Source organism: Petromyzon marinus, chromosome 17 (assembly GCF_048934315.1).
Source record: "Petromyzon marinus isolate PM22_M1 ecotype Great Lakes invasive population chromosome 17, UKy_Petmar_22M1.pri1.0, whole genome shotgun sequence".
NCBI lineage: Eukaryota > Metazoa > Chordata > Hyperoartia > Petromyzontiformes > Petromyzontidae > Petromyzon > Petromyzon marinus.
The window spans coordinates 14,547,478-14,571,480 of NC_133683.1; the positions used below are offsets into that span (position 1 = coordinate 14,547,478).

The following is a 24,003-nucleotide window of genomic DNA, read 5'->3' on the forward strand; positions in this document are numbered from 1 at the left end:
TACAAACGCGCGCTCAGTTTCCTTTAATTATAAAGTGACTCCCTCATGCTGCCAGTGTGGTTCTAGCTTTGTGCTAACCAACATAGCCACGAACACCGACCCCTCACCGTAACCCCGATCTCCTCACCTCATCCATGTCACCCGCCGAGCCTCAAACGTTCTCACCCCTAACCGGTGAGGCAGGGGCCGGACGAGCCAGGGTAAGCCAGGACGAGTGTCGGGGCGCCGGCTCCGGCCAGCTGCTGGCACTGGAAACCTACGCGCCACATCCAGTGTGCTTGTATCAGAATTTGCCCTACGTATGCGTTGCTTATATCAGAACAGCTGTTAAACGGCATTTGCAGCGGTGCTAACACACACACAAACAGAACCAAGCAGCCGCCGTGTTCGTCAACAGCACTGTCCCGGAGGGGAATAATATAGCGAGCCTACTTCTTCTTCTTCACGGCAGAAAGCTCCCCCTTCCAGTGTTCGGAAGCCACGGAATCTAAATTGAGAGCTAATTTCTCTCGAACTGCTTAGCTTGATGTCCTTCCCCCCGCACCTGCGATTGGCACGGTTGGCTGCGTAAGGTGGTGGTGGTGCGCGAAAGAAGTTCAACGTACGTCGACGGAGAGAGAAAATTCCAAGCAACAGAACGCGGGCAATCGTCACGCTCTTTTGACTTGTACGTGAGGCGCGTCAGAAATCCGCGACTCCAGAAGAGCGGCCACGGTTCGCTAACGAGCCATTATCCAGCCAAATGGAGGCATACCTTTTTTAACGTTCGATTTTACATTTGCCGCGCCGATGATTCCGTTTAGCGCAGCAGCAACACAAACAAAAGGCAAAAAGACGTGAAAATATTGCACAGAACAAGTGTACAGGGTCCTTAAGGAATATTGCACGGCTATCAAACGCGGTATTCAATGGTCACAAACAAAAGACAAGCGACTCAAAAGACAGTGCAAACGTGTGGGGAGCAAGAGGTGCCAGTAGAATTTTAGGTGCAAGGCAGCCCTGAGTTTTGGCCTCGCAGAGAAACAAAGAGGGGGAGAGTGAAGGGAGGGAACAAAGCTGTGGAAGAGCGGCGACTTGCGGAAAACACTTTTGAGCAAACTAAGTTTTGGCAAATGGAATTCTAGCAAAAATATGGAGCAGGTACTCTGAGGCTACGACAAGGAGTTCGAGGAACTTGGTGGTCCTTTAAGTAATGGGTGGATTTGTTTAGGAGCACCTTGAGGATGAAGACAGCCCAGTGATGGTCTCTCCAGATATCCAGGTGGGACAGATCTGAGTTGATGTACAGGTGGCAAAGATGAGTTATATATGGGGCACTAAGGGCACCACGGAGAACGGAGTGGTATCATGGAATAAGATACGTTAAGGTGGTTAAATATTTACTTAAAGCTTTCGTGACTGCAGGAATTCAATAGGAAAAGCTAGGCAGTTGTCTGTTTCACAATTCATGAAATATTGGAACTCGAGGTGGAATACGGTGTTTGTTTCTCTCAAGGGATCCAATGTTGGTTTTCATCTCGTTGGCGATGTGGGCAATGTGGGTCTTGAAAGACCGCTTTGAGTCCAGGATAACGCCGAGATATATAAAGTTCCCAACCTGCTCAAGGAGGAGTGAGTCCAGAGCCACAATGTGCATGGGTGGTGAGACAGGTTTAGGGCAGCTGGAGGATCACGTGACTTTGTTTTAGCGTTGAGGATAAGTTTTTAGGGCATGAAGTTTGAGGTCCTCCAAGTCCTCTCGCAGATGCTGTAGTAGCTCCTCCAAGGAATTTCCAGAGGCCATCGGGGCTGTGACCTCAGAAAAGGAGAGGCTCGGATTGTTGACGTACAGAGAAACAGGAACAGGGCCCAGCACAGCGCCCGAAGGAACTCTCTCAGGTCATGCAGGTTCTGTAAGATGATGCATTTTTCATAGCTCTTTCGGTAAAGTCACGTTGAAGGGAAACAATAAAATAATAAAATATATTGTTTTATATTGTTATATATATTTTATTATTTTATTGTTTCCCTTCAACGTGACTTTACCGAAAGAGCTAAGAATATGAATTACTGCAGTCACGAAAGCTTTAAATCAAAATTTAAGATGATGCATTACTGACGGAGGCAATGTGAAATCGGTCAGATAAGTAGTTGCAAATCCAGTTGATTGCACAATCCGAAAAAGTTCAGACATTTTAGCCTTTGTAACATTCCAGCACGATGCTGTAGACAGGTCGAGGGACAGGATAGTGCAATGATGACAAGGATCAAGACTGTTGAAGATAGAGTCAAGAGCACTGGGTACTGCAAAGCCTGTCCTGTATATTTGTTTCAAAAGCCAGATTGCTTGTCATGGAATAAGCCGTGTTCTGAGATGACATTTGTGATTTTAAGATCTTTGATTTTACGATCAAACACCTTGATGAGATGATTGAGATAGGGCGGTAATTGTTAGGGTCATCTGTAAAGCCGGCATGGAGACGAGGAGACACGGGAGCAGTTTTACATTCTGGAGGAAGGGAGATGTTGAAGGTGCAGGCCATCATCGGTGTTGCAACGAAGTTCCCAACGAGGTGGGGAGCAAAGGTGGTGACCACCGCGGTGCCCTCTACATCGTCCCCGAGAGCGTTGCCTCCCCACCCTCCTCCCCCCGTCGTCACTTCTCTGGGGGGTCATTCTCTCGTCAGGTCAGCAGCAGTCGTGGGAAATTTGTAAACGTCCGCAGGACCGTCATAATAACGCTGCACCACTGAAGATAATTGTAGGACATTCTCCTCTTCCTTCCGATGCCCGGTGGTACGTCCCGGTTGTTTTGCACCTCACAGGTGGCAACCCTAACCCCCAGCCCCGCTCGGTACCAGCGGGCACCGCCATATTCCAGCGCCGATCACGGGACCGCTCGTCCCGCGACGATCGCCGGCGCGATTGTTTGCCATCGCGTGACAAGCGGCCATGGGCCTCGTGCCTCAAAACTCGAGTTGCCCGCTCACTCGCCCCGGTCACCCACCCGCTCGCCCGTCCGCTCGCTCGCCCGCTCACCGAGTGTGCTAATTTAGCAGGGCCGAGGCGTGTCATTGGTTACGAATCCCGGACTTGAAGCGCGAGCGGCGGTTTCGGGGCGGGTGGCAGCGGCAAATGGGCGTCGCGGCGGTTGTGCCACTGTACAGTGCAAGATAAGCCAGTCCTCTCACCCGCGAGGGGGGGGGGCGGATTTACTGGGGGCCGGGGGGGGGGGGGTTAAGCTCTACGGATCAGGGAAGGATTCACAATTTCGTAAAAAGCCAGGGGACCCTGGAATGAAAGGGCCACGGAATTCCTGGCCGCTCCGAAGCGCCTGCTAGACGCGCCACAATAGAGGGGCCCCACCGACCGAATGCAGATCGGATTAATTAATTCATTAACGAGCCCAATCAGTGCAGGTGAAGCACTGGGAGACGTCCGGCCGTGCGGCGGGGGGGGGGGAGCGACGGGGGAGCTGGAGAAACCCCCCACTCAGCTCACAGCACCACGGTTCAACTCCCGTTACATCCCACTTACAAACCCACCTGCACCCCCATCGCATTCTAACTACACCACCCCCCCCCCTGCTCGTTGGATGTTGTGGTTTGTGCAGGTTTGCATTGGGGCACCGTGGCGGTGAGATGTTAACTATTTCCCCTGCTATAAAGGTCGTGGATTCGAATCCAACACTGAAGCCAGCTGTATATTTGGAGTTTGCATGGATTTTTCTCCAGGTCCTCCGGTTTTTCCCTCCACATTCAGAATGAACAACACGTTTTTACAGTATTTGGTTGCTATAAATTTCCACGTGATAAGCCACTTCGTTGAGCTATCATTTGTGGCCAGGTCGCCTCTGAAAAAGAGATATTAAACTCAGTGGGTCTTATCAGGTTAATAAAAAAAAAATAGTCAATTTTTTTAAAAATGTGGAGGAATTGTAAATATTTAGACTGCAAATAGACCAATCCGTGGTCTATTTGATAAATGAGCACGCATTTGCGACATCATATCATGAAACCTGAATATCTGTGACAATGAATACAAGGCCATTGATAACTTCTGTTTTGTAGCCGACATATTCTCGACTGATGTTGACACTTGGCTGGGAATCGAACCCAGCTCGCAGCACACTAACCACTCTGCCAACGCTCGCTCCACATTTTTAGTGAAACACAAAAAATAGCTCGCCTCCAAATTTCGACATTGAAGTCGACACGAAATCTAATTTAACAGCGGCGCGTGAAGCTTCTGAAGAACGCTGCACCACCTCTCCATGCGCCAAACGTGCGCACGCGTTTGTGAGCGTGCAATTGTCTGCGTGCGTGCGTGCATGTGCGAGCGTGCATGCGTGCCACTGTTACTCTCGGACCGAGCCGGCTCGCCGCGCCGTGTCGAAGGTGGGCGCACCTCAGCACCTCGCCGATTACGACGGTGACAGCGCCAGCGCCGCGCCACGGATGGTGCTGCGGCTCGGCGGCGGAGAGGACGCGTGCGACGGGTACAAAAATAATAAAACTCAGGGGCACAATTATTCGCTATCATCCTGGAGAGAGAGAGAGAGAGGCGCACACAAGCCTCTAATGGCCAGCCCACTCTCACGGCACAAAAGAATTGCGCTAAATGAAAGCGGGACTGCTAGATCCTGTTACACTCATTCTAAAAGCACTCGACGCTAAATGGCTTGTGCGGGATGGAGGGCCCAACGTGCCCCCTCGGCGTCGTGTAATTAAAGTCCACGATCTGCTTTGTATAATTCATGATAGCCGGGCCGGGGGAGGGGCCTGGGGTGCATTTTTATTTTCGCGAGCAGATGTCTAGTTAGCGGTGCGCTGCCCTGGCACCTTGGCTCGCTGTGTGATCACACGCGGCGCGCGCTCAGATGGGATTTTAACCCAACATTCTGCGGCACCTTTTCATGGCCGCGGCTTCAATCGCCCCTAATCCACCATCAAAGCTGCCTGCAGCAGCAGCCGGAGAGGGGGGGCATGGCCTGGGTTAAACCGGCGAATGACAACCGCCTTCTGATTAGAAAATATACATTTAGCGTTACGTGTCAATCCGCGCCGGAGAGAGGAGGGACCCGGGGAAGCGCGGCGCGATCCGCTATTTTTTTTTTTAAACGATATTTCCGACGGGTGGATGAAACGCGTCGCGAATGTTGGGTTTTATTTGGGGGACTCATGCGATAAATTAGGGAGCTCCCGGGAGTGGTGATGTAAGTAGTGAAACTCGCTAAACGCATCTAAGAGTTTGAGCCATACACACTTTTAATAACTGCACGTGAGAGTCAAACTTCCGATCACGAGTGTTCTTGTCATTGTGAGAGAGCCTGGCTGAGCCTGGGTAATCATCGCCATCACCCGTGTGTATGCATGCGTACACACTCATCAAGCGCCCGCTCTTTAAAAAACACATTTTTCTCTGAATGTTGTTCATTAATACTAATCACGTCATTATCTCTCGGCTTAGTTAGGAGTTGCAACGTAAACATGCTGAACACAAAATCAGTTACGAGCCTAATTGCGTCCCACGGGAGCGGGAGGGTTTTTCCGTATTTGTTTTACTTGTTGCATTCATTAGGGATTTTTTTTTTCTGGAATTGACGCCTGTGTCATCAGCGTGTCCACGTTAGTCCTCTGCGGGTACACACGTTACGCGGAGGCACGGCCTAGGAGCGCTGTTTTTTTTGTAAATGCGCTCGTATTAATTAAATTAATCTCCGTTGTGCTTGCAGATTTTTTTCATTCCTTAACCAATCTGATTATAGCAGGAACACAATGGCGAGCTTGTGCTCGCTGCATTCACGCGCCGCGGCTTGCACACACGCTGGCACGCACACACGCACTGTTAGTACACGGAGCACCCAACCGAGGCGCAATGAGGACCAGATGCCCCAAAAATAACCCCCCCACCCAACAATTAGCCTCGCAATTAACCCCCCCCCCTCCACCCGTCCTATTACCACACATCATTTTAGATTAAATATGCAAGTGTGTGTTTGTGTGTCTATGTTAGCGATGAGTTTCGGATTTTCGTACTTATATAGACAAATTTGGACCACGGATATTCTGGCCGTTTGACACCGGCGTTATGTGACACCGCGTCGGCAAAGCGCCGAATCGACGTCAGATTCCAATTTCCGGATCGATCCGGAACCAATTCTCTATTTTTTTGGACCGTCTGAAATTCCATATCTCGGCTCGATTTTCAGACCTTTCAGATGAATCTGAAAATTGGGAGGACATCCCCTGTGCACATACATTAAAATACATATATCGCTCTTGACCATGAATTCCAATTGTGCTATCAGTGTCGTGCCAGAGGATGAACAATACATTATTAAATTCTGTTGGAACTCTTACAGTAAGCAGTGTACAACTTTGTGGCAGAGACTGGTGACTGGCAGCACGAAAAGTCTCATGAAGCCTCCTCAAAAGACTCTGCTCACCCACGCTAACCAAAGAGTGTTCGTTGCCAATGAAGTGTAGAACCGCCGGATTGAATGCGATGGTTTTCTTTGTGCAGTCATTGGTGACCTGTCTGAGACCATCCACTCGCTAGGCTCTAGAAGCCCGGTTAGTCACGGGCGGCTGACACCCAGATTCGAACACAGGCTCTCAACGGTGCTGGCCCAGTGTCTGTGAATTCGCCGTTATTAACTGCTCCCCCCCTCCCCCAACCCCCGCGTCACGCAGTCACCCCCAATTTTGAACGGCAATGCTTACTGAAGGACAAAATTCGTAGGCAGACCAATAAAACCCGGAAAAGAGAGCACGTCCAGATATTTTACTTCGAAAATGGAAATTTGGCCACGGCTTTTTATTTTTAACACCGGCACGCAGGCACAGGGCCAAAAACCAAGACATCTACTTTGCTGGGATTTTTTGAGAAAATTTCACGAGATATATTTTGGAATATCGAAACAATTTTACTTAATTGCATCTCTGTGTAATGTGCGCAGTCGTTGCGGTGGCACTGTGTTGTGCATTCCATGGCAGTAGAGGGGCAGAACAAAAGATCCCCCGTATAGCCCTAACAGACTGTTGGGGCAAGTGCTGTTAGTGAGTAGCACCTATGAAGGCCGGCACGGCACACGAGGGGGTGGGTGGCCAGCACCACGCCGGGTGGCCTTTGTCTCCCTGGTGGCGATGCTTACACACCGCACCAGGTACTCATTTGAGGCTGAGGCAACCTAGGGGAGGTCCAGGACCGGTTCGAATAATTGTCACGGGTTGTTTGCCATGAGCGTGGGAAAACATGCATGCGCGCGCATTTTATTATATAACGACGACGCCTCCCATTGGGACAATCCCAACACAACAGAGTCGATGTCTGTGTGTTGCGACATACAGACAGCACTGCGATGGCACGGGAGCGCACACGTGTATACGCGTGTGCACACACCAGCACGTGTTCCAGCACACGTGTAACGACACGCGCGTGTCCAGAGGCAAAGATTCCCCGTATTGTCTTTCACAGACTGTAGGGGCGAGTGCTGTTAAGCGAGCACCTATGAAGGCCGGCACGGTACAACTAGGGGGGTCGGTGGCCAGCACCACGCCCGTCCGCCTTCGTCTCCCCAGTGGCGACGTTTACGCACCGCGCTCGCTAGACGTACGCTCGCGTACGTCTAGCGAGCGCGCGTCGATCCGATCCGGCGAAGACGTGGGCGGCGGTGGCGACGGCGACGGCGCGTAAGTCTCTCGGCCGCGCTCGTGATCCGAGCCACGGGACCCGCGCCGTGCAGGCGGCTGCGGCTCGGCACCAGAATGCACGAGTCAGCAGTCGGCGGGCGCGCCGCGCGGCACCGCCACCCCCAGCGCATTCCCAACCGCTCCCCGCAACCCCCGGCAACTAATTGGATTAATAGGATCGGATTAAGCAGCAGCAACAAAAAAATGCGCAAACAGGGGCAGATTGAAGCAAAGGTAAATTCCGGCTGTGACCTTTGTTTATGCAACATTTACATCGGGCGGGGGGCGGGGGGGGGGGGGTTGGTGGAAATGAAAGCAGATTGAGGAAAGAGGAAAAAAATGGATTTGCGTGTGTGGTTTTTTTTGTTCACGCTCCCAAAAATTAAAAACGGCGTTAAAAAAATAAAATTACGTAGAATAGATATGGAGTGTCCGACCTGATGTTCAATGTTGGCAAGGATTAATTGCTCGTTACGCAACCTTCTGATGTCTTCCGTTTGAACCGCGTCCAACAGACGTTGCTTTGTTTTCATATCGGCATTAAAACGTAAGCGAGCACGCGGGCAGCATGGAAATATCAACACACACGGCTTCTCCATCACGGATAAATGACGTTTTAGACGTGGTCAGTCACAGTGTTTAGGGGCCGTTCATTAATGACGTCACGCGATTTTGGACGATTTTTGACCCCCCCCCTCGTCACACAAAGTCAGACCCCCCCCCTCAAATATGACGTCACAAAGCTCTGCCCCCCCCCCCCAAAACCATATTTCCATTTTTAAAATAAAACATGCTTCAAATCGCTTTAAACTATTGTCATTGTAGTGTTGTAGGAGAAACATTTATTTAAAAAAGTCTATTTAAGTAGAACGTGTCGTCTATATTTATTTAAAGATGCGCATTTTGATGTGACGTCACATTTCTCAACCCCCCCCCCCTGTCACACATCGTCACAAATGTCTGACCCCCCACCCCTAGGTGCGTGACGTCATTTATGTTCGGCCCCTTACCCTCTAGCATCTGCAGCGATAAACAGTTCAAAAAACCTAATTCACCGATCCAGTCGCGAGAAAATGGCCTGGTGGCTCAACAGTGGAATGGCTCGCAATCAAAACTTTGCGATTTCAAATCCTGGTTAGGGGTTGACTCAAAATGAGTACCACTTTGGTACGGAGCTCAATATGGATTGATATACTCACCCCTGCAACAGGAATGTGGAATTTCCACCACTGGCCTAGGGCTGTAAACAAGAGATGAGCCATCACCTCAATACTCGCATGAAGACGGGAAATCATTCAAGATTTTTTAGTTGTCCAACAGAGTTCTCCGTTTCCGTGATGATATTCCCCCCCGCCCCCCCCCCCCCCATTTTCATAAAGTTTAACGTTTATTAAAACCGCTGTGATGATAATAACAATAATAATTATTAGTTGTTTCACTCCAATAAGATCGCAAAGGAGTTATAATCCGGCAATAATGAGGCATTACGGTGGCGGCCGTGGTGCTGCCCGCCGGCTGGCGCTGGTCGTTTCTCAAGCAGCCGGGCCCTGACAGGTTCATTACGGCACGCGGCGCGGCACTCACGGCCACGCAACGGGACGGCGCAATTAAAGTCACCGCCACTTTCCCTGACGAGGGCCCTCTCTCTCTCTCCCTCCCCTCGCTCTCTCGCGGGTCCTCGCGCGCGTCCGTTTTCGTGAGGCCACGCCACCTCGGCCCGTTAATCAAGCCGCCCGCACGGGGCCTCGGTTGTGGCGGTGGCCTTGGCAGTTCCCTGGGGGGGGCGGCGGGCGGGGATGCCGGTTGGCAGGGCCTCTCCGTTAATTTAGCCGCACGCTGGATACCCGGGAGCAGAGGAGAGGGCAACATTCATTAAATAAATAGCCGGAGCGGTGGCGAGCGATTCACCTCCGTCTGGGGCAGTGGCAGCTCGAGCCTGGCGGAGATTAAACACCGGCCCTGTTTTTCTGTTCCTTTTTTTTTATCTCCCCTCTCTCTCTTTCTTCGCCCCTTTTTTGTTTTCCAATTTTCATTTTTTCTGTTTGGGTCACATGCTCCGTGGCGTGCGCGAGGACGGCGTGGCAGGGCTGAGCGCCGGGATTAGGCGGCAGGGAATTAGCGAGGAGGACCCACCGGAGAGAGTTTTTGCGCATTCCTCCTCCGCATGTTGTCGCGCCGCCGCGGGGCCGGGCGCTCGCGGCCTCGTGCACCGCGCTAGCGGCCTCTCCGCTCTCTCTCCCTCTCTCTCGTCATGAACATTCGTACTTTAGATGGCATGGTTATCTTCCGTTTTCAGAGTTATTTTCAATCGACCCTTTCGAACACCTAATTTGGTAACAATTCCAATAAAATTACCATAGCGATACATTTGATAAATAAATACACCACGAAACTTAATCCCCATCTATCTTACTTGTTCTCTTACAGAACCCCTATTTAATATTATTATCATCATGCAGTTTGTCAGAACGAGTCTTGTTTTTCTCCAAATCTGCTCTCCCTTTTAGAACAGAAGCACCATCGAGGCGTCGCCCACGACAGTGGGAATTCACGGCGGCGTGAACGTTGAGTGAACAAATCCGCCCATTTTGTTCCAACAAACGGTCCCGCTTCTTTTTCGATGTCTACAGTTTGAGGGTCGAGGTTCTACTCTGTGATGAAAACTTCTTCCTGTGTCTTGGGCTTCCTTCCACCGATTGCGAAACCGATATCAGGGCAGGATCAATGCACAACCCATTTCATTGGCTGCCGATACCTTTGTAGGCAATACTCACGCGGTGCAATGGTCAACGCATCAGAGTCGCAATCCAGAGGTCGCTGGTTCAAACCGATTTACCGGCAAGGCAGCTGAAACAGCGGCGTGAATGAGTACACCGCAGGTAGTCGGTCTCGCACGTGGTGGGGTAAAGCGTAGGTACCCTCCTCACCTCTGGCCGGCGTGGAAGAGTAACCCACAGTACCCTCCAGAACCACCCTCTGTTGGAGACCCTTCTGCCAGCAGCGGCGCGGGCAAGAATCCGCAGGGCTGCACCTTTCACATTTTGCCCACGTTCAGCGCAGGAGCCCCGGCGTGGCCCCTGCCGGAGGCTGCGCTGCTGCGGTTCTGAGACGGCTCGAAGGCCGCGTTTGGCCGTGAGTCCACCCGTGCCGCTCGTAGAGGCCTGGACCACAAGTGGTGGCCGCCGAGCCCAAGCGGTCTCGTTCACGGACGCGTATACATCGCCGGGCGTGCCCGCGGTCATGCCACGCGTTCCTTGGCACGGGGTCCGACGTTTCGCTCCACGCGTCACAACCCGAACTCAGAAACACCGCAGAGAACCACCTGGTTCTGTCCGATGAACTCAACAGAACACAGAAGCAACATAGCTAATGTTTTAAATATATATAAAGTTAATCTTTGCTTCCTGTACCCGTTTAATCAAACTAAAATTGTCCAATTGTATTGTTTTCGAAGCATTATTTCAGTGACCATTGTGAGGTCTTTAATCCATTCTTCAAATACAAAAAAAGGGACCTGGCTCAAAGTGTTGGTTAATCATCAGTTTGGGATCTCGACAGATAAATAGTTAACTCTGGGTACACCGTTTTCAAATCGGGGGATTATTTAAATTTTATTTAATCACTGCCTCAGAGTAATTGGCCCGAGTCCTGCAGAAAAACGAACAAAGTGTTGAGCAAACCTACTGGGATGCGTTCTGTAAACGATGAAACTCCTGCACTGGACAGGAAAGTGTGTGGAGGTTGGCCACAAACACCGACGGGAGTTGCAGGCCAAGAACCAAACAAGGCCGGGCGAGCCACTCGCGCCGGTGGTGGTGGCGGCGGCGGCAGTGGTGGTGGCATCACGGGAAAGGCAAAGCGCAAGATGGTAAGATCGATCCCACGGTCGGCGAGAATGAGAGGCTTCGTTTACCTCCGGAGTACAATCGTTCACGCGCCGCGTGCAACACGCAGCGCGAGGACGGCGACCGTTACCACGGAACAACTTTCCACATCCACCGGTGGTGTGCCGGTGTGTGCCTGTGTGTGTGTCGGTGTGTGTCTGTGTGTGTCGGTGTGTGTCTGTGTGTGTGTCGGTGTGTGTGAGAAGCAGTAGTGCAGTGGTTAGAGCGCTGTGTTAGGAACCCGGCAACCCAATTTCGATTATCGAACATGGCCAACACGAGTGACGAATATCTGAACCGGTCCTAGGCCTCCCCTACGTCGACTCAAATGAGTACCTGGGTTTGATGTGTAAACATCACCACTGGGGAGACAAAGGCGGACGGGCGTGGTGCTGGCCACCCACCCCCTCGTGTAGTGTGCTGGCATTCAAAGACGCTCACTAAGAGCACTTGCCCCAACAGTCTGTTAAAATCTATACGGGGGATCTTTGTCTTTGTATCTGCAGTGCGATGCTCACGCAGCTGCCTCGTCCACCTCATCCTGTTCTTGACACTTTGTGCAACTTATCTGACGTCGTACGAATGTGAACTGTACAAGCCGTAGATTCAAAAATGCGTGTTGCTTGTTGTTTACGCGGCACTTGATGCGGTGGACAGCCCACGCCGACGAGAAGTTACATCTCAAGAGATTATCCAGGTGAAATCACGTAACAAATAAATAAATAACAGCATCACCCTAGCAGCCGCCAATGATGAGCCGACAACACTCGCGCTCGGCTGTTCCAAGAATGAATAATGACAATAATATGAAAAAAATAATATGAATACTTGTGTTCGGAGCGGGAGAGGCTGACTCCCACACAGAAGGTGGACCCTGATGCTGAATGACAGCTGCCGATGCATTACCGGACACTGAGAAGCATAGCACGTGAACAGCCGATACCTTGGTCGCCAAAACCACCCCACTCAATCCCAAAAAACGCGGTCACAATACGCCCGCTCCGTGGCCACGTCTTGGAGATACGCGGAGATACAGAGTGGCAGACACACACACACAGAGAAACAAAGATACACAGAGTTACACAGAGAGACAGAGATACACAGACAGACAGAGACACACAGAGAATAGACGCGGAGATCCGGTCACTAGTCGCCTTCTCCGTGGACACACCGCCGCTGCAAGCCGCCTGAATTCATCACGAGCCGTGGTCTATCCACTGCTGGCCGTATCATCATGTGTTTCCAGTGTCCGGAACAGGATAAGTGGTGACCGCCAACCAGACAATGGCTGTTACGATGCCCAACACGACTACGCAGCCAGCAGCAACGCAAAGCAACCGCGACTCAGCCACGTTACACAGGGTGTTCCGGGCATTTTAAAATTATATCAACTGCTTTTTTTATATGTGTGCACACACACACATATATATACATACACAGGCACACAAATCCATTCGCGTCGCGGCCGCAGCTAGCGCAACGCCGCTGAATACTTGGTGAACACTCATAAACGCCACAGCAACACAGATGGCCCGGGAGGATTTAGCCATGGGCTTATGATCAGTCAGGAGTGGCTGGAAAGGATTGGTCTGGGAAGGGGAGGAGGTGGGGGGGGCGGTGTGGGTGGGTGCGGGTTGGGGAGGGAGGCGGTGGAGTTGTGAGATTGGCGATGGTGGAGGAGCGGCGATGGGGAAGGGGGCAGTGGTGGGGGGGCGGGGGGAGCAGCCACGAGCTCTGTGGCTCCGCGCTGCCTCACTGATCAGGCCTCTTCACTGAATCTTCTCTCAGCTGCTATTTTTTTTTCTTGCCGGGTCTTCTGACGGGATTAAGCCGGGACAGCCGGAGCCGCCAGTTTAATTAATTGTTTTTGTCAAAACAAATCGTACCCTGGGAGCCCAAACACAGCGCATTGTCACTTCGTGTCCAAGTCGCCGCACCCCGAGCCGGGCACTGCACCCTATCCCCCGTGCGGCAGGAAAACAGAAGATCGCGGGAGGAGAAGCGAAATCAAGAAAAAAAAATGCAATAAATAACGACGCAGCTCGGTGAGACGCGTCGGAAATTTCCACAGGGGCCGAGCGAGGAGCGTTGTGCCGGGTGGCGGTTTGCGGGAGGCACGGTGTGGCGGTGGAGCCGCCCGGGGCCACCCCCCACCCCCGCGTGCCACTACACGACCCCGCCGTAGCTCTCCCGACGTGTTTGCGGGTTGTGCCGCGTGCTGCTCGGCACGTTGTCCAACGTTGTGCTCCACGCGCGGCGAGCTTCTCCCGGAACGGTCTGAGCTGCGGGGCCAGCTCCACTGCCCCACGAACAACTTCGGATTAAGAACCAGGGTCTCAGTGCGATACGCCCGGTTCCACTCGGCTCTCCTGCCAATCACCATAACCAGGTCCACTCCGGCTCCATCTCGGATGGGGGGCTTAGCAGAGCTGCCGTGTGGGTGGCCACCATGTCACAGTGATTTACCGCGACTGAGGAGGGTGAACCTCGGTGGTGCTTCAGGGCACATTTGGTGACACAGAACCCAGGCCAGTGCTTCCTTAGTGCAGGCCCTAACCGCAACGCAAGCGGTGGTTCCACAACCCAAAATCGTGGCCAGAAACGCACAGCAGTTTTGTAGGGGTTAGAGTTCATGGGGTCCCAGAATATAGTAAAATTGATAAGAGTTTGGGAAAGGAGACGACGGGAGGGAATTCCATAGAAGAGCAGTGGGAGGGAAGAGAATTGAGGGTGAACTCCAGTGTGTGAGTGAGCGAGTGAGTGAGCGGGTGAGTAAATGCGTTGTGGTGACCTGCAGTGTGGCGAGTGAGTGAGCGGGTGGGTGAGTGTGTTGTCGTGAGTTGCAGTGTGGCGAGTGAGCCGTGTCGATGAGATGAAACATTCAGTCTGGTACAGCGAGTTCTCAAGATGAGAGGAGGAATAAATTAGTACAGTTCATGAGAACATCAACCACGGTTTTATTGATTGAAGAGTGATTGGGTGAGTGTGTGAGCGAGTGTGTGAGCGAGTGGGTGAGTGGGCGAATGGATGAGCGGAGTGAATCATAATAATTTCAACTTGTAACGCCAGAGTATTGACCGATGCTCGTAGAGAGAGAGAACGACTCAAAGGCGTGAGGAATCACAATTTATCAGCAAACCGTTGAGGTGGTGAGCTCGTGCCAACAATTATCCAAGCTCCGTGTTCCTCTATATATTAAGATGTTTTCAGCCAACTAGTGAGTGCTTATACGCCTGGAGAAAGTCCACGCTTGCAAGGGGGCAACACTCGATCCCACATTTGCTGAACCGAATCAGTGCAGATCACAGGAAGAGACCACGATAGTAGCACTAAATGAGCGACAGGGACGAGAAGACCGAGTGTCGTCGCACGCTCCACGTGCACGACGCTCTACGCACTGCGGGAAAGTGAGGGAGCGACTATCGCTCCCTCTCAGCGCCGCGCTCCCCCATCTCACGCGGCGGCGACGCGCCTCCGCTCGCACGAGCCGCCCGGGCCGCGTCCTCGAACGCCCTGAAGGACCCTCGCTCGACATCCGCCGTCGTTTCCACGTTCAGCCGCGCGGCCGCGAGCGCGCGCCGGAGGGCTTCCCCGAGTCCGGAGCACGGCAAGTGCTTTGCCAGGGGCTTATGGGGCAGCCGCGGCGCGGGAGGAAAGAGCCCCACTTTGTTTAGTCTGTCCCCAAGGATGCCCGTGTCCGCGCCACGCACTCGTGCGTCGCCCCGGCGACGCACGAGTGCACCTGCGCCGTCTGGGCCCCGAGCACTTGATGCAACTTTCCCTTCCGCACGTTCCGCTGCTCGCACTTCGAAGGTGCGTGGCGCGCGACATGAGGGGGGCGGACAGTGGAGGCGCCCACGCGCACACGAGTTTGTTTGTTTGTTTATAGCCGAGAGGAGAGAGGAATGGCGCGGCGCTGTGCGGTATGGTGTGGTGTGGCGCGGTGTGGCGCAGTGTGGTGCGATGAGGGGTGGTGCGGCAAGGCGCGGCGTGTTTTTTTACATCGGTGTTCAACGCGCCACACGGCGTTTGTTTTACCAAACGGCGGCGCCGCCGCGGCCGCTCTCCAAGCCAAGGTCACGGCTCGACCGCGCCACTTGACGGCAGGAGGCACCTCCTCAAGGCCACGGCTCGTCGCCAGCGTCCTCGTCAGCACCGCCGCACACCGCCGTAACCGCCCGAACCCGCGGAGACCAACTCAACAACAGGAGGCTCCTCCCCGGGCGCCAGCGGTGAAAGACGGAGCGCAAGCAAGGTAGCCGGTGTCCAGGAGCTGTGTGGCAGGGCGGGAAAGCCCAGGTGGTGTCCAGGCAGTGGCGTAGCTATCGAGTGTGCTGGCGGTGTAACCGCACCGGGCCCGATCGGCCGGAGGTGCCCAGGTGCCGGGCTACGAAGAAGCAGGAATTCGGACAGGGGCGGGGGGGGGGCCTCATTCCATCCATCAATCCATTCACCCCTTGCACCAAAAGTCCATGACAACCGCGCTAGGCCACCGGGTCCCAGTGCCCAACCCTAGCCAGTGACGTAATCCACGGCGAACGTCTGAAGGCTGCTTTGGCAGCGACGGTCAGAGCAGTGGCCCGCGAGCGGTGCCGGTGGAAATATTGTGGGGGCGCAGCTGGAGCAAGGTATAGACGGAGCTCGCCGCGCATGACGTGAGATTGCTTAGCGGCAGCGTGAGACCGGCAGAGGGGCCGGTGTCCCACGCTGACCGGCGGCTCGTTAACAGTGCACGGCTCTCATGGCGATCCACGGCTGGACAAAGGACTTTGTCCACACCGTACGGGGTCGGAGCAGGTTGTTTGACCATACTTCCCCAGCCTGGTCAGCGCAGCTTGGTGCTAGGTGGGGCTATGTAATAGACACAAGAGGACAGCATAGAAAAACAATACATTGTTGTACTGTACGTCCGCGTTCATTAATAACAGGGTGTAAACTCTGGTGGTAAATATCACTTTATGAAGAGGGGGTTGTGACGAGAGAATGTGCAACGCATTGTCTGGGGGGGGGGGGGGGGGGCGCTCTGTTTTGCAATATCTGGGGGTCACCTGGCTGAACTCTCACGTTCATGTCGTGAGAGTTCACGAGACATCGCAGACTGCCGTCCCACGCGGGACGCTGCCGCTACCGCCCCCGCGCTGCGACGGGCCAGCAGCGGCGGTGCACCGATGTAGATGCAGGCCTACAACTACGACGTCACGTCAAGGTGGTCAAGCCAGACAACGGCATCAGGAGCAGCGGAATGCATCGCTGTGATGTCTCCTTCGCATTTACATCTACATCAGCCGTACGAAGGAAGCAGCAGCAGCACACAGGACAATCACCTACTTCTCTGTGGTCATTTACTCGGACCTGTTTAAATTCCCAAAGGCAGGAAACCCCCCTACAAGGCAAGACATGTGCCGATAACGTCACCAAGCCCTGCCTATCACCTCACGTCCAGCGGCACCACGTGGGAACAGAGGTGAGACTTTTTACCCCCCCCCCCCCCAACTATTTGCGTGTTATCTGATTACAGTACTTAAGTAATCGGATATCCCAGCTCTAGCGCGAAGCAATTAACCACATCTGCCTTATAGCGGGAACAGCACAACCACAAAAAAACCTGTGCAGGAGGGACAGCAGGCTTACGCACGCAGTGGACAACAACATCAAGAGTCAGAGTGAGTTCCTGTCCCAGTGAGCATCAAGGTGGTGCCCATCTACAGTTTACAGGCCTGAACCCAGTGCAGGAAATTAAACATGCCTATGACGGGGGCGAGTCTCTCCACAGGACAAGCACTGTAGAATTTCCAACAAAGCAGTGCCGATGTTGAAGATGGGCCGAGTTAACCCCCCAAATAGGATTTAAACTCGCGACCTTCCCATTGGGAGCTGCTGGCTCCACGGCTCGGCAGTACAGGCGGTTGCAATAGGAATTTAAATTACACCGCACACACGCACGGACACACGCGCACATACGCACGCACAAGCACGCATGCCCACACACACACGCATGTGCACACACACAGGCATGCACACACGAGCACGCACGCACACACGTACATGCACACAAAGATCCCCCGTGTAACCTTAACAGACTTGGGGCAAGTGCTGTTAGCGACCACCTATGAAGGCCGGTATGGTGCACGAGGGGGTGGGTGGCCAGCACCACGCCCGGCAGCCTTTGTCTCCCGAGTCGCGATGATTACACATCGCACCAGGTACTCATTTGAAGTCCACCACGGGGAGTTCCAGGACCGGTATAATCGTCACTGGTGTTTGCCGTGAGCGGAAATGCAACATCGGGTCGCCAAGTTCGTAGTGCAGCGCGCTAACCGCTACACTACCGCTCCCCACACACGCACACACACGCATAAACATGCACACGCGCGCACACACACACACACGTGGCCATTTGCCGTGCACAAAGGCGGCATCGCTGCGCAGAGCTCCAAGACGTTTCGCCCCCACAAACCCCGCGTCTCTGCTCCACACGAGGGTTCCGCACGGACGTTTTATTTGTCTTGCGGTTCCCCGGTGGACAGCCGGCACACGGAGGCAGTGGCCTCGCCAAGCAACATCCGCCCGTTCATTTTAACGACCAAACTTGAAAACGCACGGAGGTCGCGTGTCCACGGACAAACTCTCCCGCCGCCCCCGCCGTTATTTCGCGTCTCTTCTCGCAATCGTGATAAATTCACCGGTGCTGTTTGTTGCTGGCGCCTTGGTGTTCTGGGGGCCTTGGGACCCGTGACCAACACCCGTGATGAAAGCCTAGATAATAGTGCCGTCCCGGCACACAAGTCACCAAATCGACGGAACCTTTCAGCGGAGAAGGGCAGCCACGGCTCTCCCTCCTCCTCCTGCTGCACCTCCTCGAGCACCTCCCCCTCCTCCCGCGTCCGTACACGCGATGATTAAAGCCGCACGCGTGGTGTTAATGCACTTTGCGTATTCCGCAACGACTGCTCGCTCGGCCCCCTATCAATATTCCGCGGTCGATAAAAGCTCTTAGAGTCTCGGCGAGTAAAAACAGTTTATTTCTGCGGCGGAGAGATCAATGCGTCGCCGCGTTGTTTTGACAGTTTACCCTCCGCTCCAGCCGCGAGAAATATTGACTCGCCACTTGTTACGTCGCTCTGGGGGAATACGGCGGGGCAGGCGCGTCAGCGCGCGCGCCAGAACGTGCAGAGACAAAGAAGTGGCCACCGTGTCCTTTATTGAGCCCCTCTGTGCCGATGAGTCCGGCGCGAGAACCCGTCGCCCCACGTTTCCCGAGTAATGGCCCCGTAACTCGCGCTCCGAGCACAGACGAACGGGGAGATGCTCCTCCCTGCAACCTCTCCCTGCAATCTGGGTGATCTCCTGTTGCTCAAATGAGGATTGAGGCGGTGCTGCTCATCTTCTGTTTACAGCCCCAAGCCAGCGGGGGGAAATTCCACGTTCCGACAGCGGGGCTGAGTAACGACAACCGCTATTGACTTCCACACAAACTGAAACTTATTTTATGGATTCCAGAGGGACAATGGGCCGAGTAAAAACCCCAACCAGGATTTGAACTCGCGAGTTTCGAGATTTCGAGCCGCTCGCTCTACCGCTGAGTGACCTGGCGGGGCTACACAAGTTACGTGTTTGTGTTAAACCGTGGGCTCCGAGTTGACGGAACATCGTGGCGAGGAAGGTGTGTGCTGGGTTTCATCTCTCGCTGAATATTTCCTGGGAGGCTGGTAGACTGCGTCAGGGTTAGGGTGGCAGTGGTAGCCGTAGCCATAGTGAGAAGTATATATATACAGGATGCGGTGTGCCGGATACCAACATCTTTACTGGGTCACTGGCCGAGACAGATCCGGGTAAGATTTCGCCGTGGGGATAGCCCACCAATGAGCCTCAATAATGGCAAAGCACGCCTGTCTCTCACGATACGGGCTGCTCCACGCCCGCCTGCGCGTGGATTTTTTCGCAGTGCCCTCTACTGACAACGTAGCCGCGCAACAGCAGCCTATAGCGCCGTTCCACAAGCAGTGGTCTCCCATCTGAGCGCTGTCCGGGCTCAAGCCCGCTTACCTTTGGAGATCTGACGAGATCGGGCGCATTCCAGCTGAATGGCCGTGGGCCCTGTACGGGATCACTAATCCAAAAATGGCTGGACAATGTATTCACGCGCAACGCTCCACAACGCGCGTTGCATCTCAGAGGCGCCGGTACCTGCGGAGGACAGCCATTCGCTTACGCGAGAGCTGGCGTGCCGGGGTGCTGGGTTTGTGCGTTTGGCGGGAAGGATTTCAGCGGCTGTTTAAATTTTACGTTTTCCCATTTGTTTTAGGCTGCAGGTGCAAAGCAAAAAAAAAACTAATCCCATCAAGAATTTGTTTGCTTAAGCAGTGGAATTAAACGCGTGTGTGCGCGCGTGCACACGCGACTACAGACCCGTTACACAAGCCCATGATAGAGAGCGCTGCATTGTCAGCAGAGGTGTCAGATTCTAAAAACAAATATCGCATCACTCAGGACAATTACTCCGACAATATTTACACTTTTGAAAAAGTCGCTAAAAAAATTAACAATGAAAATAGTAGTTACGACTTAACGCTTCCTCCACGCTCCGCTAATTACGCAGGACAGCCCGTAGCGCCTCTAGACACCTCGGTGATTGTGTTGAAATGAACACTGCACACGAGGACGAGCGCGAGCGCACGCGCGTACCCGTGCCGAACGCACGTGACAGCGGGGTGTTGGTCAGAAGGAAACGCGGCCCGGTACCCAATTAAAATTAAGATCGTTACCTTGGCAAGGGAGCGAGCCTCCGCGTCCTGTTAAAAGGGTCGCGCCGTGACTTGGGAGCGGACATCCTGGCGCCGGGCGCCGTCTTGGCACGGTCTTGGCACGGTGTTGGCACGGCCTCGAGCTACTTGTGTTGCTGCGGCAGACAACACAAAGCCAATTACTGCAACTGCAACACAAAGGCAAAGTTGTGAGAGATGGAAACGCAACCGACAACAGCACCAGCGGGCACATCTTTAAGAAAAAAAAACAACAGCAGCCACAGTGGAATTAAACGTTTCAAAATGGGTCCCTCGTTTTATTTACACGGCCTTTAATTACAGTTGATTTGTTGTCTATAAAAAAAAACAAATCAGATACCAGCTTAGAGCACAGCTTGATGCCCATAGTCACAGTGTGCATATGTGATTAGGTGGGTGGAGGAGGGATGGATGGGGAGGCTGGGGGAGGGGGGGAAGAAGGAGGAGGAGGGAGGAAGCTCACTCACAGATGCCAAGAAACAGCGTTCACCTCGGCGCCGTGTCACGCTGCTCCCTTGGCACGATTTGGTTTTCAGCAAAGTTCCAAAAGTGTCACCACCGCCACCCGTCACTCGGCGATCATCCGTCAGCGCCCGGGCGGCGAGGGTTGCGGTGGCCACGGCGACGCCACAGCGGCAATGGTCCCTCGCTCCCTCGCTCGTCTGTTGGTTTATTTATCCGTGTATTTGTCTGCACGCGCGCGCGCGTGTTTATTTGGAAGCGGTGCGGGCGATGCATCGGGCCGCAGAACGCCCCCCCACCTCGCACTGCTAATCAGCGCAGCTGCCAGGACTCAGGTGTCTGCCAACGGCTCCCCCACCTCCACGGAGGGCCCCCTCCAGGCACACCGAGACCCCGGAGTTGGGAGGGGGGTGGGGACAGCGATTGTCGGGCCGCTGGCCACCGCGGGGGGTGCTGGTGGCGGTGGTGGTGGGGGGGGGGGGGCTGCGTGCATCTGCGTGCGCCGAATCGGGGGGGCGGTGCATCCACGCATTCTTCCGCGGCGAGTCGGAGCGCGCATGGAAACGCATTGAGCCCCACCACGCTCCTTTTCACTGCAGCGCTGCTGCTGCTGCTGCCCATTCACAGAGGCCGGCTCGTGGGAGAGGCAGTCCGTGTGTGTGTGTGTGTGCGCGCGTTCGCAGGACGCAGCTACGGAGACATTAGCTGCACGGTCTGTGGGGGGAGAGGGGAGGGAGGTGGTGGTGGTGGTGGTGGCTATAGTGGGCTAAACTGGCAGCAGATAATGGCCTATTGTGATGAGTGGCTGATAAGCTGAGGACCGATATCCGAGAGGAGACTGCTACTATTCACGGGCCGCCCTGCCGAGCAGCATCCGTGTTGACATTGCCTAATTACATGGGAGGGGCTTCGGCGGACACTGACAGACAGTGATAATGGGGGGGGCCGTGCCCTCCCCCCACGGCTATCTCTCTTGCTGTTCTGGAACTCCTCTTTCAGCCGCCGGCCGCGCGCGAGTTATTTTTTTTCCCCCACCCTCCGTCCCGCGCATTTTAATAATTTTCTCTCGCGCCTTCGCGTGCACGTCACACGCGAGTGTTGCATTCACGCGTGCGTGCGCGTACACGCACGTGTGCGCACGAGTGTGTGGCCGGGAATGTGTGAATAGTGCCTGTGTGTGTCCATATGAGTGCCCGTCAACAGGATTTTTTTTTAAACCAGGCGCTAACACCCCCCCCCCCCAAAAAAAGTCACCAATCCACTGCTGGATGAAGGCCCTGCTACCTCTCGCAATCCCGCGACGCATTCGTCCGCCCCGTGACACGAGAGCGGATTCCATCATCGCTACGTTTCAGCAGTGGACATCCTCTCTGGCGCATTCCCTCCTTTGGCCGTTGCTCCGTGCCGAGTCTCGCAAGAAGTCGTGCCGTTACTAGCGTGCCGTCACGTCAACTTGCGTCGTATTATCCAGAAGCGGAGTCACCGATACGCCGTCAAGTCCATGCTTTTCCCGAAAAAAGTACTGTAGTGTCACGGGAATGTCACCGGTTGCTCCATCGCGTAAATCATCTCAAATAACTGTAAGCATCCAAAATTGTCCTTGAAAATTCCAAATCTTTCTTCTAATATCTGAAACTCAGCTTGAGTCTTGAACAAAATAAATAAGCAGACAATATAGACTATTTAGGCAATACATATCCTTGTCATATCTGAAAAATTACATTTACACTTCCCGTCAATCACACGGCCTTCTGGGAGTACATCATTCCAGCAAAATTGGTTCAATACAAGGAAACCCCGTGCGGGTTTTGATTTACCGTGTCTCATCAGCAGTCAGGCTTTTGCTTTAACCAATGCCGGTGGACTGCCAGACGTTGGGCAAGGATCCTCTCTCAAAGAAACGGGTTCTAGTTCAACACAAATTATAATAGAATGCACAACGCACAATAATAATTATAGCCAGTATGCATGTGGATAGTTTATCTCATTACTCATACCCACAATTCTCTGAGGCGGTGCATGATAACGTTGCTTTGTAATATATATTTAGATAATATATATTTGTAGCCACAATGCACATGGGTGTATGTTCCACTGTTCTATTAGTTGTCCCGTGTCCCTCAAATTAATCTCAATTGGCTTTGAGTCGCGTTAATCTTGTCATCTCTGTGTTTTGTTCTTTCAAATTTCTCCACCATGCACTCGTTCGTTTTAGTCATCAAAGGATTCCATAATCCCCTCATCCACAGCACCCTACACATGCATAATTATTGCAAGGTTGTGGTAAAAGTTACCAAATATTTATTCTGATAATTTTTTTGCCAGGGGACGCAGTCATTCCAGCCACAGTCTGCAACCGTGCGGTTTACAGAATTACCGATACTGAGAACTTTGGTGGTGATGATGATGCCAGCAGAATTTGCGATACCAATGATGACGACTACGTGACGACACCAGGGTAGCACAGTGGGAACAATTGTGCCTCACAGTAAGACATTCCTGGGTTCGATTTCTGACTTGGGTGCCGTTGTATGATCTCCCCCTGTTCTGCAATGGGGTTCCTCCGGGTTCTCCAATTCCCTCCCATAGCCAATAGAACACTCGATGTGAACGAAATTGGCCAGACATTACAATGTTGAAAGATCACCTGCCAATGACTAAATACGGATTTCACACAGCAGCAGAAACAACTTTGCTCCCATAGTCCTCTTAAAAAAGTCTTCAGACTCTGAGGATTCCCTGGGTAAACAAGAAAAGTGATCGTGACAGTGATCGTTTTGATCACTATAATGACAATGACACAAACAATGCTGACAGTTGCTTTTGTTGATTTCTATTTGGTTCCACTGCTGTTTTATTTTATTCGTTTTAATTTTTGTAATTTTGGTGACACAGCTCACCGTTGCGAATGCGACTCACAGGACTGGTCTCGAGTTCTCATTCAGTCACACAAAATACCGGTACACTGAAAACTTGGAGATGCATCTTTGTCGTGCGTTGTTATCAATAAAATATTAAGATTTATATGTATGTCCTCCAGACAGTCTCGTCCCTTCACCTGATGAAGGCCGCTTGTGTTGTGGCCGAAACGTCGTGATTTTTGTTATTTCATTTTTTACCTACGTGACTTTACCCAATAGAACCAAAGAGTATGTATGTTCAACTTCCTTCGCACCGTACGTAGCCAACCGTGCTAATCGG

At 53.1% G+C, this 24,003-nt stretch overlaps 1 long non-coding RNA gene across 8 annotated transcripts in view; it reads right to left on the reverse strand.

Moving 5' to 3' along the window:
* Positions 1-24,003, reverse strand: part of LOC116943302 (uncharacterized) — a 134,577-nt gene that overhangs the window by 105,898 nt on the left and 4,676 nt on the right. For 6 of the 8 annotated variants that reach the window (XR_012941915.1, XR_012941920.1, XR_012941921.1 and 3 more), the window contains exons 3-5: positions 20,831-21,002; positions 20,323-20,456; positions 128-256 (exon numbers count right to left, since the gene is read on the reverse strand). This is a non-coding gene — a long non-coding RNA (uncharacterized LOC116943302). The remainder of the gene's footprint in view (positions 1-127; positions 257-20,322; positions 20,457-20,830; positions 21,003-24,003) is intronic. The other 2 variants (XR_012941916.1, XR_012941918.1) reach the window with 2 other exon arrangements.